The following is a 17,021-nucleotide window of genomic DNA, read 5'->3' as shown; positions in this document are numbered from 1 at the left end:
CATCATTTTGGACTCCAAAGTGTGAGCAGCAAGTGTGAGATTTTCTGAGTAGAGGCCTGCGTCTGCAGAACCATCTTGGGATGTGATCTGTGCAGGGGAAATCCCGAGAGGTGGGGGGCCTCAGGTTCCTGTTAAACAGCACTGCCGACAGCTTGATGACACATTCAGTCAGGGGGAATCAAACTCTCTATTTTCTCTGAAATCAATGCGAATGAACAGCATATTTAAGGGAACATGTGGGGCGAACCTCCCCATCGAGTGTTTTCCCCTAAGAAACCACTCACGCTTTCACTGAGATTAATCTTCTGTGAAGCTTGTGGTAGAAACATAAATGGTGGTATTTACGTACTGCTTTGATCCTGCACTATTCTAATGTATTTCAGCATATAAATTCATAAGAGGAGGAGGCAGTGGGATAACAACAGTTTCCCCACTTCTCCAAACTGAAAGAAGCTTCCAGCTCTCCGATATTTTATTTCAAGGTAGAACTGCACTAAATTGTCATTTCTATGGTTTGTAGTGAAAAAGGATGACCAACCAAAATGAGAGAAGAGTTATCAGAAATAACCAACATTTTTCTTGAATATGGTACAATATTTCTTTCTAATATTCTTTCAAATAATCCTAAAGTACAACTCAGATTAAATAGAAGGCTGAGAAGGTCAAGAACAGAAACTCAGAAGTGACCTACCCTGCCCTGCTTCCAGGTTTACAGGGGGTTTATGCCTCACACGTACTGACATAAAAACCGGGACTCAAAAGATACCTCGAATTTTAGAGCAAGGAAATTACATGGGAAGAGAACTTAAGGATATCTAAACTCAAATAGATAAGGTCTATTGATTTTAGCAAAGTTACAAACCATAAAGTCTTCTCCAGGAGCTGCACGGGTGTGTGGCTGCGGCTTATAGCAAGGCCCTGGGGCCAGACAGCCGGGGATCAAAGCTCTGTCGGTAGCTTCCGAGCTTGGGGAACCTCCCACCTCCTATGTGTGGGATTCTCAATCAACAAAGTAATAAAATCAACCTCTTTTATAGCAGCAGTGCTCAGACTTTCTGGTCTCAGGACCCCCTGACAACTTAAAAAAAAATTATTAATAACCCCAAAATTCTTATTTATTTGAGTTGTATCTTTCTGTATTTATCATATAGGAAAACAGTAACATCAAAGTTATCGCACATTACAACAAGACAGCTATGAAAACTTAATTTTCTCAAATAAAAAAATACTATTGAAAAGAATGACATTGTTTTCCTTTTTTTTTTTTTTTTTTCAAATTTCTTCAATGTCTGGCTTAATAAAAGATGACTTTTGCATTTAATCTCTTGCAATCACGTTGTTTCCATTGAAGGACATGAACAAAGTCCAGCCTCCCACAGACATGTAGCAAGTGGCATATACAACAGTTCCAATTTCTAATTTTTACTTCACAGTTCAGTTTTTATTTTTAGCAACCAATCCTGTCCATTGTTTTTCTTCATGCAACAACATTTTCATCATACTCAAGAAAATGTACCAATTACCCAAGTATGAATTACCACGGTTTGTCTCTTAGTCACAATTTCAAGTAAAAAGGGGGGACCATGAAAAAAGCAGCTCACAACACGAACAATCCCACAAGGACGTGGCCTCGAGGCAACAGTCATATTTCAGTACAGAAAAGCGTTTTATGCAATTCCCATTTTTGGGGATACTGAATATTAAAAGGACGTGTGTTAGACTCAGAATTCAGTGAAACTAATGACTTTTACTACTCCATTAAGAAGATTCTTAAGAGAACTAGATTTTCTTTTTTTCACCGCACGTTTGTGATGGGGAAGAACGCCACGTCAACCACGAAACTTGGGTGCCACCACCATGATACACCTGCTCAAGGTATGGGAATTTCCTCACGATTGCTTCTGTATTGTCAGTAAACACAAACCAAAGTCTCCATGTTATAAAATGTGTTTGACTTCTTGGACGCCCTTGAAAGGGTTTCAGTCTCAAAAACCAGAGGTTCTTGGACAACAGTGGGAACTGCCACCCTAGAGAGTTCCCACAAAGATGAAATTAGCCAGTGTGTGCTTAGCACAGTCCCTGGTACAGAAACACAATTTTTGTGTTAGCTTTTATTAAAACATACTGTCAGAGAATGAAATTGCATGTTCCTACGGAATTTTGAAACTTGAACTTCATTCAAAGTACATCTACTTCTGGCGTTCAAAATAACACACATAAATCAGGTTATACTCTTAAAAGTCAATAACTATTAAGCTAAAGAAGCTGTTTCAATTTACAGAAAAACAGGTGTTCACATTTTCAATTATTTCAGAATTCCAACAAAACCTAAATATTGATCTGATTATTTATTCTTTCATTCAACAAATATTTATTAAAGGCCTACCAGGACTTCCATGAGATGGGAATACAGATGTGAATTTTAAAAAAGTACTGAAATCACATCTTCACGGAGCTTATATTCTAGTTCACGGAGATAAACAAAAAAACAAATGAGGAAAATACATAGTACAGTTTGTGCTGCTACAGCTCCTATTTCTCTTACATAAATTATGTCGTAAGTGGTTGATAAATAAGGAAATGATATCAGTATAACATGAAAGTTGTATTTATTTATGCATGATTTTTTCCCCAGGATATTAATGCTACAGTGTGATCACCATCTTTAGCATTTAGTGAAGAATAACACTTAGAACTATAAGGAAACAATTATCAACAACAACAACAACAACAACAACAACAACAAATAAAACTACCCTGAAATTAAAGAACGACCTTCCTTAGTTTCGTGCTAGTGGCTGGTTTGGGGGCTCTAAGAACCAGCACGTTACACTTCTGAGAGAAGTAAACGCAGATAAATAAGCTGGGAAGGCTTTTTCCTTTTTATCAGAACAATAAATCAATGAAGAAAGTCAGGAGTATTATTGTTTATTAGTGTGCTGGTTGTAAAGCTCTATAGGTTTGAGTGGTCTGCCCTGAACACTACTTTTCCCATAAGTTCTGTTATTTTAGTGTATAATTTTATAGAATGCAGAATTTTTTTCAGGAATAGATATATGAAATAATAAAAATACCTATATATCAGATAGTGATAAATGCCATAGAAAAAACGTGAGAGAGAAGAAGAAAGAATTCAGGGGAAAGGGCTGCGTTTTTACATGTGGAAGATAAGATCAGTGACAGTGAGTTGGGATCAGAAGGAGCTGGGGAAGGAGGTCCTGCACTTAGGAACGGAAAGAGCATTCCAGGCAGTAGGAAAAGTGAGTACAAAGGCCTGAGGTGGAAGTGAGCATGGGGTGTTGCAGGAATGCTAGGAGAACCGATGGGGGGTGAAGAAGAATGAGTGAGGGCACTTTAGGGACAAAAGAGGCTGAAAAGGTAAGGGCAGGGGAGCTCACAGGCATTTTAAGGCCTCTGGATTTTGTTTTATGTGTCATTGGAAGTCAATGGAGAATTCTGAGCAAAAGAGGGATATGCTTTGCTTTAGGTTTCCACTGGTTCATATGAGTCAGTGTTGGGAAAAGGCTGGAAGGGCAGAAGCTGGGCCACAGCTCAGGAGGATGTTGTGTGAATCTAGAGGAGAGACAGTGGTAACGTGGTCCATGTTGGTTGCAGTGAAGGCAGGCTGAACCAGACTTAGGGTATATTATAAAAGTAAAGTTAACAGAAATCACAGAAGTAGGAAGTGGGGTATGAGTGAAAGAGAAGAATCAATCACAACATCAAGATTTCAGCTCAAACAAACAGGAAAGATGCCATTTCCTGAAATGGGGTGAAAAGAGGGGGTTTACAGGGCTCAATGCCAAACATGTTAAATAGGGAGTTTGGTTAATGCAGTATATGTGATTTTCACACAAAAATGCAAAATTAACACTTGGGACTCAATAATTAGATAATTCCAAGTTACCAGTTTTATAGAAAAAACTGAGCTGCCTTAAAAAATAAAATTTTGCCAGAGATATGAAACGTGTAAGTTAAATAGCCATTGAAACAATTTTAATTTGGTAAGAAGTTAAAATTCAAATATCCTAGATTCTTTTAAAATGACAAACCAAAAATACAACTTATCTTTATTATCTAAAGATTTTAAAAAGCTCCAAAATAACTTTATTCTGAAATAGATGAGTTCCCATTTTTCCCATCAAGAATACCTAGTTGGTATGTCAAATTTAACTATGCAATCAGACTTGGAGAAAATGAGTCCAGACAGAGAGGGAAAATTGTGCAGTAGTTGTATCACACCTAATTTATCTGTTGTTTTTTTTTTTTTCCCAAGTGCCCTTAGACTGTTCAAGATGCACCATATCCTGGACCATAAAACAAAACTCAATATATTTAAAAGAAATGAATTCACAAAGAGTATATCCTCTGACCATAATGGAGTCAAAACAGAAATCAAAACCAAAAAGACAACAGGATTATTTCCAAATTCCTGGAAAGTAAACAACATTTTAAATAATCCATGAGGCAAAGAGAAATTCTAAAAGGAAATATAAAATCTGTGGAACTAAATGAAGGTAAAAATACAACATACCAAAATACGTGGGACACAGCTAAAGCAGCAGTGAAAGTAAACATGTCATTAGAAAAGAGGAAAAGCCTCAAATCAAAAATAATATATTACCTCAAAAAAAGAAAAAGGTTAAAGTAAGCCCAAAGCAAGTTAAAGGTATAATAATGATAAAAGCAGAATCAATGAAATTGAAAAGAGAGAACACAGAAAATCAATGGATCAAAAACCAGGTTTTTCAAGAAAAAAAAGGGTAAAGCTCTGGAACGATTGAATGAAACACAAAGAGAAGACACAAAGCACCAATACCAGCAATGGAGTAGGGGAGAGAGCACCTCAGATCTCACCATCATTTAGAAAAGGAACACAATGAGCAACTTTAAACTCACTAATTTGAGAACTTGGAAGTCGTGAACTAATTCCTTAGAAAATATAAACGACAAAAATTCAACCAAAATGAAATCTACAGCCTGAATAGTCCTGTAACCAATTAAAGAAAGTGAATTTGTAATTAAAAAGCTTCTGAAAGAAAAATCTCCAGACCCAGATGGTTTCACTAAGGAATTCTATCAAACATTTAAAGAATTAACATCGACTTTACACAATGTTGTCCAAAAACCAGAAGAGAAAGAAATGTTTCCCCACTCATTTTTTGAGCCTAGTTTTACACTGATACAAAATCTTGGCAAAGATAATGCCAAAAAGTCCATTATATACCAATCTCTACTGAACTCAGACACAAAAATCTTCAACAAAATATTAGCAAGTCAAATAAAGTAATGTATTAAAAGAATTATATGCCAAGATTGAGTGGAATGTATTCCAGGTATGCAAGGCTGGTTCAAAATTTGAAAAATCAATCAGCATAATTTACCATTTCAATGGGCTAAAAAAAAAATTCTGTGATCTATCAATTGAGGCAGAAAAAGGACTGGACAAAATTCAACGCCCATTCATAAATTTAAAAAAAGAAAAAAAAACACTCTCACTAAACTGGGACTAGAGAGGAACTTTCTTTTAAAGAACATGCACGAAAAACTTACCTCTAATAACATCACACTCAACAATTACAAACAGAATACCTTTCCCTTAAACTTGGTACCCAGTCAAGGATGTCTGTTCTCATGGGTCTTATTCAGGGTCTAGCCACTGAAATGAGGAAGAAACTAAGGAAATCAAACACATACATATTGGAAGGGAAAAATAAAATTGTCCCTATTTGTAGATGACATGATTGTGTCTGTAGAAAATCCCAAAGAAGCTACACACACAAAGACACAAACAATTCTGTTTGATTTTGGTAAAAATTTTAAGTGACTTTAAAAATGAAATCAAATGTCACAGATGACCTGACCTAAGCCAGCGGCTATGCTTGAAGTTTTCACCTGAAGAGTAGAATGCTACAATCAGGTTAGATTGACCATTTAAAAAAATTTGTTAACATTTTTGGGGTGCCTGGGTGGCTCGGTCGGTTAAGCATCTGACTTCGGCTCAGGTCATGATCTCGCGGTCTGTGAGTTCGAGCCCCGCATCGGGCTCTGTGCTGACTGCTCAGAGCCTGGAGCCCGTTTCAGATTCTGTGTCTCCCTCTCTCTCTGCCCCTCACCTGTTCATGCTCTCTCTCTCTCTGTCTCAAAAATAAATAAACATTAAAAGAATTAAAAAAAATTTTTTTAAACATTTTTATTGATTTTTGAGAGACAGAGGGAGACAGAGCAAGAGAATAGGAGGGGCAGAGAAAGAGGGAGACACAGAATCCCAAGCAGGCTCCAGGCTCTGAGCTGTCAGCACACAACCCGATGTGGGGCTCGAACTCACAAACTGTGAGATCATACCCTGAGCTGAAGTCGGACGCTTAACCGACTGAGCCATCCAGGCACCCCAGAATGACCATTTAAAAAAAAATAGAGAAAAAAGCCAAAAAATAAAAAGAGAGAGAGAGAGAGAGAGAGAGAGAGAGAGAGAGAGAGAGAGAATGAGCATGGTGTTGGCAGAGAAACTCTACTTTAAATCAAAGAAACAAATAGTGAACCTAGAGAAAGCCCAACACCACAAGTACAGCCAAGTAAGTTTTGACAAAGGTGTAAAACAAACTGAAGAGAGGAAAGATAGTCTTTAAACAAATGGTGCCAGAGCAACCAAAACATCCAGAAGTCAAATAAAATGAACCTCCACCTAGCCTTCTTACTGCATATAAAAATGAACTCAAAATGGATCATGAGTTTAAGCATAAAAGTACAAAACTGTAATAGAAAATATTGGAGAAAATCTTTAAAATCTACAGTGAGACAACGAGTCTCAGACCCGACCCCAAAAACACATTAAAAAAAAAAAACAACAATAAAAAAAAACCACATTGAATCTTACAAAATTTTAAACTTTTGCTCTGCAAAAGTCCCTGTGAAGAAGATAAAAAGACAAGCACAGATTAGGAGAAAATATGTCCAAACCACCTATCTAAAAAAGGACTGGCATTTAAAATATATAAAGAACACTCAAAAATCAACAGTACAAAACAAACAGTCGAAACAGAAAACAGACAAAAGGTGTGAATAGACATTTCACTGAAGGCGATCTACAGACAGCAAATAAGCACATGGAAAGATGTTCCAGAGCATTCATCATCGGAGAAATAAGAATCAAAAGCATACTAAGTTATCAGTGCACACCCATCAATCACAACGGCTAAATTAAAACACAGTGACCACACCAACTGCTGATCACATAAGAAGCAGACAAAACTGGGTCGCTCAGAGCATGGCTGGTGGACGTGTGGAGCCACTCAGTCACTCTGGAAAACACCAGGACGGTTTGTGATAAAACGAAACATGTATCTACCATACAGACCCAGCAACTGCACTCTTGGGAATTTATCCCAAAGAAATGAGGGCTTGTACTGACATGGTAACCTGTCCGAGATGTTAACAGCAGCTTTAGTCGAACCAGCCAAAACCTGGATGCAACCCAGGTGTTCTCCGAAAGGCCAAGAGCCGTACCAACCACAGCACACCTGCTAAGGAACACGAGGGGCAAGCTCCTGGTACACAACAGCCTGGCACACTCTCCCCAGAGTTCTGCTGAAACAACCGAATCCCAAAGGGCATATGCAACATGACCGCTTTCGTGGAACACTGCTGACATGACAAAATTATAGAAACGGAGAACAGATTAGTGGGTTGCAAGGCCAGAAATGGGGGCAGGGGGTGTGGCAATGGAAGGGTAACACCGGGGACTTTCTACGCCCACCGCACTGATGGCCGCAGCCTGGTTGCAACACCTGGGCAAGACACCGCCACGGGGGAGCACTGAGCAAGGGGCAAAGGGGCGCACGCGATCTCTCCGTATCACTTCTAACAACTGTGTGTGAACCTGCCATTATCTCCAAGTAAAAGTTTGATTAAAACAAATGCACTGTTAAGTGCATTGTTAATGAATGAATATGAAGGCCACAAAGTGGAAGACAATATTCTGGTAAAAGTGGTACCAATTACATAAAAATGCCCACAATGCAGTGATGATGGAAGATGACACACAAATATAGGAGCAAACGGCCTGAACGTGGACTTCGCAAAGGAAAATGGACAAATAGCTCAGACGCACACAGGAGGTGCCTGGCATCACGGGACACTACGGACTACGAGGGCGAAAACCGAGAAAAACAAACAGCAGTAAAGGTGGGCGAGCTCTCCGCTGCTGAAAAGACTGTAAAAATGACACAAGCGCTTGACAAAAAGGTTTGGCAATTTCTTATAAAATTAAATACCTACCCAATGACCCAGAAATGCCGGGCTTAGATATTTCTCCAAGAGATAACACTCAAAGAATTGCCCACACGAATCAGTTGACCGTAGCATTATTTATAAAGCCCTGAACTGAAAACAAGAGACATATGTCCATAAAGACAAACAAACTGATCAACCCAACACCGTGAAGGATTCCAGACCTCATGCCAGGTGAAAGAAGCCAGACGTAAAACTGCCCACCTCACGTGACTGCCGTTGTACGAAATTCAAGCGCAGGCAAAATTAACCCGTGTGGGAAGAAATCAGGAAAATGGTTGTCTACAGGGATGGAGCCCGGTTGGCAGGGGCGTGCGTGAGGAAGTCTGCGGGGGCGACGGAATCGTTCTCCATCTGGACGGACGTGGTGGCCGCGTGAGGCCACACATCTGTCAAAACTCAGGGAATTGTACCTGACTATCCGTCAATTTCACTACTGCCAAACTCCACCTCAGTCACAAGTCCTGATGGCGTACATCTATCCACCGTTTCAGGACAGAGACACACGTTCCTCAGGCCCTGCCTCAAGTGCTCTAAGGCACCGACTGCTGTGCGTGACAGCGGCCGCTGGCACAGTAACATGTACGCTCCCGTGCGATCCTGCTAAGGAGCCGGCTGCCTGTTACTGCACCTTCAATCCCCCGCCACCATTTAATGCTTCCTGTGCATCTCATCTCCCAGGTAGATGGAGGAGCCAACAGGATTCGAGTTCCTATTTGTACTACTCATGCTACTGTCGGACAATCATTGAGCATTTAGTACGTACCAAGGGAGACATGTTTTAATAATATTGCAGGTATTGCCACAACAACCGCATCACCGAGAGGTCCTATTTTTATGCCCATTATACAGATGAAAAAACTGAGAAAGAGTTTAGGTAACTTGTTCAAGACCACAGGATAGTAAGTGGTAGAGTCAAAGTCAAACCTTTGTTGCCTGATTAATTCCAGGACCACACACTCTGCCCACCGGCCCTCTGGTTCAGAATGTAAACTAAAAATGAACAGAAATAGGTGCGTCTGGGTAGCTCAGTCAGTTAAGTGTCCGACTCTTGATTTTGGTTCACGTAGTGATCTCATGGTTCATGAGGTCAAGCCCCACGCCCTACGTAGGAGTCTTTCTCTCTTTCAAAATAAATAAAATAAAACTTTAAAAAAATGAACAGAAACATAACTGCATGATGAAATACTAACATCAGTGCTGGCGAGTTTCCTATCACAGGGAGCGATTCATGCTTCTGTTTCAAAAACCAGAAAATATGCACCAAATATGCCTCTTACCCAAGACCAAGCTATGTGCAGATCAACACCATTAGAAAAGCCATCAAGGACAGTCAGCGCTGTAGCTATAGATTCCGCGCAGGTAACAATGGCTAGGGTAAACTGAGGCATAAAGATGAATAGAGGTAATCTCCCACAAGCAAAATTACATAAACCCCAATACTACAGAAAACCACTGTTAAGTGCCCCGTGAATAGCTTATATAATTCATGCAAGACGAAAATTAAAAAAAAAAAAACAAAACTTTAAAAGAGGGAGAAAAATGGCTGCATCTGACTGCCATCTTCTAGATGCTGAGAACAAATAGGAACTCACTGTGTGGCAGAAAAGGCATTTTCCATGTTGCCAATTTAATTTGTTAAAAATTAAAACACACAAGGAGAGATGAAACCAAATGAGATGATCCCTCTACACATAAAACTATTAGGAAACGATTAAACTCTAGACACTAATGATGACTCACTTAGCTTTGTCTAGGGCCAACATTTTCTTACTGTTAATGAGACGCACATAGGACTAAGTACACTTACCTCAAACTATCTTCGCTCTCATCATGGTTACAAACTTTATAACAAGTAGGGGCTGATATTTCTTGTATCTTTTATCTTATATCTAGTTTTTTTTTATATAACCAATAGTATACTCAGGCTAATAAGCACATGAAAAATGTTCAACATCAGTCATTAGAAAAATCAAAATCAAAATTACAATGAGATAACCCATGCCAAACCACCTACCTGAAGGGCTATAATCAAAAAGACAGTCACACGTGCTGGGAAGAGTATGGAGGAATTGAAAACCTCATTTGTCGCTGGTGGGTATGTAAGGTGGAAATAGTCTGGCAATTCCCCAAATTGTTAACACAGAGTTACCATGTGACCCAGTAACTCCACTCCTGGGTATGTGTCCAGGAGAAACGAAATGTGCGGGTTTTGTCCACACAAAAATCTGTACGTATGCATTCACAGCAGCATTATTCAGAACAACCAAAAAGTGGAAGCAATCCAAATGTCTGTCAAGAGGCTGGATAAACAACATGTTGGTATATCTATGCGATGTAATCTTATTTAACAGTAAAAAGGAATTAACACATGACCCATGCCTTGAACCATGTTGAATGTAAGCAGCCAGTCACAGAGGACGATATGTCATGTGACTGCATCGGTACGAATGTCCAGGACGGGCAAATCCATACAAAGTAGATTGGTGGTTACCTGACGGACAGGGAAGCAGAGCAAGAAGGGGGGTGGGGGATGGCAAGAGACTGCTAGTAGGCTCAAGGATTATTTGCATTAGAGTATGGTTATGTCTGCACAACTCAACGTACTGAGAACCTCGAATTGACACTTTAAACAGATGGACTTCATGGTTATACATTCCATGTCAACAAAGCTGTTAAAATAACATATTTGGGAAATAATGATAGCTATTTGTGCTACGCGTGGTAAGTACTATTATTTTCACTTTCTTACTGATGGGGAAACTGAGGCACAGAAGGGTCAAGGAATTTTCCCAGGGATACAGAGCCGGCAAGTGGCAGAGTCAGGACCTGTGTCCACAGAACACGTCTGCAAAATTTATTCTCTTGCTCACTGTGCCCTGTGTCCTTTTGAAAAGAGCCAACCATGAGTGTTAGCAGTGGCAGCGAGCAAGAGGAGGGACAGGGAGACTGGAGAGGACACAGGAAAGATGACAAGAGAAACAGGGAAGGACAGCTGGCTAAGGCTTTCCCCCGGAGCTGGGGTTACCTTCTTTTGGATCAGGTCCTTAGGTGAGGCTGACCAGAGCTATCTGGGGACGGGTTGGAAAACCTTATGAAAAGGTATCCCCAGAGTTTTCTTCAAAACAATCATGTTCCAAACAAGCAGAATTATACAAGGATGAGGTAAGTACTTTCAGAACCACCAAGGTCTCCAACTGAAGCAACATTTGAGGGAAGGTGGGAAGAACGCCACCTTCCTGTGAACGCCAGTGCCCCCTGTTGGAGGCACCGATTGCTGAGTCAAGAAGCATTACTAAGAACATTCTTAATGTTGAGAAATAAGCCTAAAGATGAGTAAGACTTCTTAAAAGAATACTTAAACCCTACCTTGTTGTCACAGATACTAACTCAAGTCAAATACCTTCCCCCACAGGTCGTTGGAGGCAGGCTCTCTTCCGTACCCCCGTTAAGTCCCATCTGCAACGCTACTTTGCATGGGGGTCAATGTTTTTACAGAGGAGCTCTCTTTCCTAGGTACATGTCTCAGCTCCTTGTCAGCCAGAAGGGAGGGGGGCAGGGGGGCAGGAGGGCACGGATGCCACGTTACTCATCCCCAGCGGCTCCTTTCCACCTTCACCCCAAGGATATTCACAAGCAGCGCACTAAAAACCCTACAGCAAACCAGTCAGTGCTTCAAAACCATACAGCAAACATAGACCTGAAAATTGTCAGATAAAATGTTTAAGATGTGGCGATCTATATTTTCTGTTTCTGTATTTGTGACTCCACTAGGCCAAGTTCCTCTTTGTCTAAAGCGGTGACATTTACCCAAACAGGGCTCCCGCAGCAGGAGTCCCCGAGCCCCACCTGCCCGCTGTGCCTTACACAATGGCATGGAAAGGAATGTCTCGTGGCAGCTCAGAAAGGAAACACAACACCGAGATAAGTAAACAGAACAGAATCCGGCTCAGGGAAAAATAAATAAATAACGTTCGCGGGGCAGAATTCATCAACTACACTACACAAACAGCATCATTAAAATGTGACAGGAATGACCAGGAGGTAGACAGAAAGAAAAGGGCAGTAGGTGGAGTAATAATTATCTAGACTATTAAAAGACTTAAAATAGAAGGCAGTTTCTCAAATTTGCAAGGCTCGAACCTTGAACGCTCCTTCTCATTACACAAGGATTCTGTTATTCTGAAACGTATCGACGTAAAGGGGAGTGGGGAATGGCAATTATATTTTTAAATGGCGTGTAATCTTTTTACCAGAGATAGCTGACATTTTATAGTAAGACATCATTTTCATTTCAAACTGTTGGGTGATTCTTACAATGACTCGAGGAGCTCTAAAGAAATAAAGTACCAGCAGGTGGTCAGTCAAATACTAAGAAATTCCTCACTCCACAGGCAGTAATCAGGTTGAAATACTTCCTCTATTACTTCCAAAAATAGAGCAGATAGTTACACACAGGCCTTCCCAGTTTCAAAACTATTATTTCAACAAACAGTAAAAATATATTGGTTTGTTTCTGCATAGAACCATCAATAGCCTGGTTTGTAATCTGTATCAGGGAATCTAAGAAAAGTAGCTTTGGGGGGAATTTTTGACATCTTTGCCTCTCAAACTTTAGACCCCTGATATTGATATACCTGCAAAAGTTTGAGAATCACCAGTTTAAAGGTTTTCTTCACTTTGGACAAATTTTGCAAGCATTTAAAAAACAACCGCTCACCACCACCACCAAATATGTTCAAAGATTTCAGAGAGTTCCAGTAGCAGTGGTTCCATCATAATCATTAGCCCTTTTCCATCAGTGCACCGCAGGCCCATTGCAAATTCTACCAAGAAATACACCAAAGGCCCCGGTGCATGTTCTTTCGAAGGAGGAAGCCCCAGCCATTACTGTGATTGCTTTTCTGTATGCCAGGGTGAGCAGCCAGGACGAGGGATTTCTTTAATTTTATGACTTTCACAACGTACCCAATGCCAAGGCCTCTGGGCAGACACACAAAGGACATCCAGAAAGGAATTAATAATGGTACGGCCTCCCTTAGGTGGCCAGTGATCCTCCCCACGTCAATCAGATGCAAGTACTGAATTAACAGCTAGGTCCTGCCGTACCCTGCAGGCTCAGAACAGTTGAAAACGGGTCTATTGGGAGGTTTCAGAAACTTGGGTCCTGGCACTCAGTATTATGATGCTGCAAAAGGAAAAGGGTCATCCTTACAGTAGCTGCCCTCTAAACATAAAAACTTAAGAGGTAAAGGTCAGCCCTTTAAATCGCCAGTTGATCTCAGCTGCCTGCCTCACAAGAGGACACTCTGAAGTCAAAATGCTAAAATACAGAGATCTACAAAGACATCACCAAATATAATTAAAGAATGATTATAACATAAACAGTGGTTTTTAACTTTGGATGCACATTAGAATCTCCTGAGGAGTTTTCTGGTTTTTTTAAAATGCTGTTTCCCAGGCTATACCCCAGGCCAATTAAATCTTGAGAGTCTGGGCGTGAGGCCCAGGTATCAGTATTTTTCTCAAGTTTCTCCTGAGATTTCTATGTGAGGCTGAGGTTGGGAACCCCAGGAAGGAGCTGAAGGATATCACACACAGTTAGTTGAAATTAGCAATCTCCCCTAAAATATGTTGACTTTCGACTGTAATTAATGGAACTCTGTTGCATAAAGCAAGAAATTACTGTGATTTAGTGATTTCATTATTTAACATTCCTCTTTTAATTTTTACTTGATTTTATTTTTATGTGCATGAGTGGGGAAGGGGCAGAAAGAGGAGAGAGAGAGAAAATCTCAAGCAGGCTCTGAACTGTGACAGCGCAGAGCCCCACGTGGGGTTCGAGCTCACAAATTGTGAGATCATGACCTGAGCCGAAATCAAGAGTTGGTCAGTCACCTAACCGACTGAGCCACCCAGGCGCCCCGTAAGTATTCATTTTTTTAGAAGCTAAACAGCATATTTTCAACTGTCAATTCACCCTTTGGTACAGTTTACCTAATTAAATTTGTTATATAATTTTATTTTATTATTTTTTTAATATGAAATTTATTGTCACATTGGTTTCCATACAACACCCAGTGCTCATCCCAACAGGTGCCCTCCTCAATGCCCATCACCCACTTTCCCCTCCCTCCCACCCCCCGTCAACCTTCAGTTCATTTTCAGTTTTGAAGAGTCTCTTATGGTTTGGCTCTCCCCCTCTCTTTTTTTTTTCCCTTCCCCTCCCCCATGGGTTTCTGTTAAGTTTCTCAGGATCCACATAAGAGTGAAAACATATGGTATCTGTCTTTCTCCGTATGACTTACTTCACTTAGCATAACACTCTCCAGTTCCATCCACGTTGCTACAAAAGGCCATATTTCATTGTTTCTCATTGCCACGTAGCATTCCATTGTGTTTGTTCCACAGACTTTGATTTTCCAGTTATTCCACATCTGCCCCAATGTCTTCTGTCTACAGCATTATCCATTTACATTTCGATCAAAGGACATGGAAACAAAAAAGGGGGTAAAAAGTCTAAATCAATCTATTCTTAACTTCACACCATGCGTGTTCCTCGTTCAAATCCACTGAACTGCAACTCTGACCTGGGAGCACCCATAACAGGTGATGAAACTAGACGGGTACCCCCAAAGCTCTGCGGGCACAGCCTGAAGCCCGCTGCCACAAGCAACGTTTTTCAATTTTAGTTTTCAGTTTTCCAAACCCATGCGTAGGGTACCTCTATCCCTAACATTTGTGATTGTGCTGACGTGAAAACCGACTTTCCACTCGTTACGGCTTTTGCGTCTGTCCTAACCTAGCACCCAACACCTAGCTGAGGAAGCACACAGTTCTGGTTACGTAGAGACTGTGAGGAACACAAATACTGAGTCTGGATAATGCAAAGACCCCATTTATCCACATTTCCGGGTGGCTCGAATAGTATTATTTGTATTTTATTATTGTAAGACATTATTATGCAAGTAATATCACACTGTCTTTGAAACACCGTAGCCACGGAAGCTGACACTAATAATAAATGTAAAAACTGAAGGAAGACACTCAGCCCCGAGAGACAGTGCCGATGAGCAGCGAGTTGGGACACCGACGTCCAAGGACCCACACACCTGTGCCATCAAACCCCTCTGAGTCTCAGTTTCCACAGCCACAATGTGGGGGTAAGAAGGCCTGCCCCCACCAGAGAGACAAGAACCGAATGAGTTGGTATTTGTCTGTACAACCGCCGTTAGCCAGTACCGGTACCAATTAACTCCTGCCCCTCGTATATGATTCGGTGTTTCGTGTCAAGAAACTAAAATCCCAAGCGAAAAGGAAGTACCTCTTGTGGTGAATGACAACTTCAAAATCATTTTTGACAAGCGGAAGTCATGTGAAAACGCCTATCAAGACAAAGGAGAGCAAATCAAACGCACATTTTGACTCTTTTCTTTCTTTTGTTTCGATCTTCCAAAAACAGTAACCCAACGCAGCTCTGCTTCTCAAGTTTCTCACATCTAATAAATTACTTTATTCCAGAACACAGCAAGCAGAAACTAAATCAACCCAATACAGATGTTGATAAAACCCGATCAATTTAAAATGAATAATTCAATCAGTGAGGTGTCCAAAAGGTTTCACTAAATCTTTTCAACGTCTTTCTTACGCGTAACACGGAGCTACCGACTGAAGAGATTTTCATCTCCTCCACAATGAATCTGGGAGCGCACCCTCAGGACCCCGAGACTCGGCACCCACCCAGCACATTCATCATTCTCACACAAGTCACAGAAGAAAAACTAAATGCTTTGAGCCAGGCTCTTTTGTAAGTGATTTTCTCAGCCAGGAGCTTCTTCCGTTTGCATGTTCCTTTGTCCTTCGTTTTTATTTCCTAAGCTGCCATAAACTGCAAAACTGTTCAGTATAGACAACAGTCATTAGTATATTACTGAAATAGATTTGTTTCAATCAACACATTAAGTATCTGCAGATTAAAATAAATCCTGCTAAAGGTATGATGCTACTGATCTGACATTATAAAGCCTACAGCCAGGCTGTTCACCTAGTCACGCTCTTCCTAAATTAACAGGGATATTTGCCTTCATAAACCTTAAATTTGACCAACAAAACAGATTGTAACAAGTCACTTCGTTTCTCTGTAATTCACCTTCTTTTTCTTTAAAAAGTGAAAAACAGAGTGAAGGACTCTTGGGTTCCCAAAAGATTCACCTAGCATCCCTTTAAGTGCTGAACACCCCTGGTATATTTGAAATAAGATTCAAATTACAAAGAATTGATTTACCCATAGCTTTTCAAGAGCAATTCCGTATTGGCACAGACATAGGTTTATTGGATCAATGAGCCGTCCAACACATTTTTATTGAACATTTAGTACATGGAAAGTACTGTGCCAGCTACAGAGAACACAAAAAAGAAGACAGGGTCTCTGCCCTGGAGAAGCTTAGGACTTGGATGTGGAGATCTGACGAACACATGGAAAGCTAGGTAATGACCCAAGAAAGGTCATGGAGCCCTGTGCTGGTTAATTTTATGTGTCAACTGGACTGGGCCAAAGAATGTCCAGATAGCTGGTTAAACATTGTTTCTGGACGTGTCTGTGAGGGTGTTTTGGGAAGAGATTCGCATTTGAAAGGACAGACTCAGTAAAGTAGATAGATGGCCCTTCTCACTGTGGGTGGAGACCGTGCAATCCACTGAGAGCCTGAATAGAACAAAAAGGCAGAGGGAGG

At 40.7% G+C, this 17,021-nt stretch overlaps 1 protein-coding gene across 2 annotated transcripts in view; it reads right to left on the bottom strand.

Moving 5' to 3' along the window:
* The window catches only part of SDK1 (sidekick cell adhesion molecule 1), a 553,233-nt gene extending 538,611 nt beyond the window's left edge, over positions 1-14,622 (bottom strand). For both annotated transcript variants that reach the window (XM_045047350.1, XM_045047351.1), the window contains exon 1: positions 14,598-14,622. The gene's annotated coding sequence lies outside the window, so the exon portion shown is untranslated. The remainder of the gene's footprint in view (positions 1-14,597) is intronic.
* Between the last annotated feature and the right edge of the window lie 2,399 nt (positions 14,623-17,021).

This window comes from Felis catus, chromosome E3, assembly GCF_018350175.1.
Source record: "Felis catus isolate Fca126 chromosome E3, F.catus_Fca126_mat1.0, whole genome shotgun sequence".
NCBI lineage: Eukaryota > Metazoa > Chordata > Mammalia > Carnivora > Felidae > Felis > Felis catus.
This window is presented reverse-complemented; position numbering and strand designations above follow the sequence as displayed.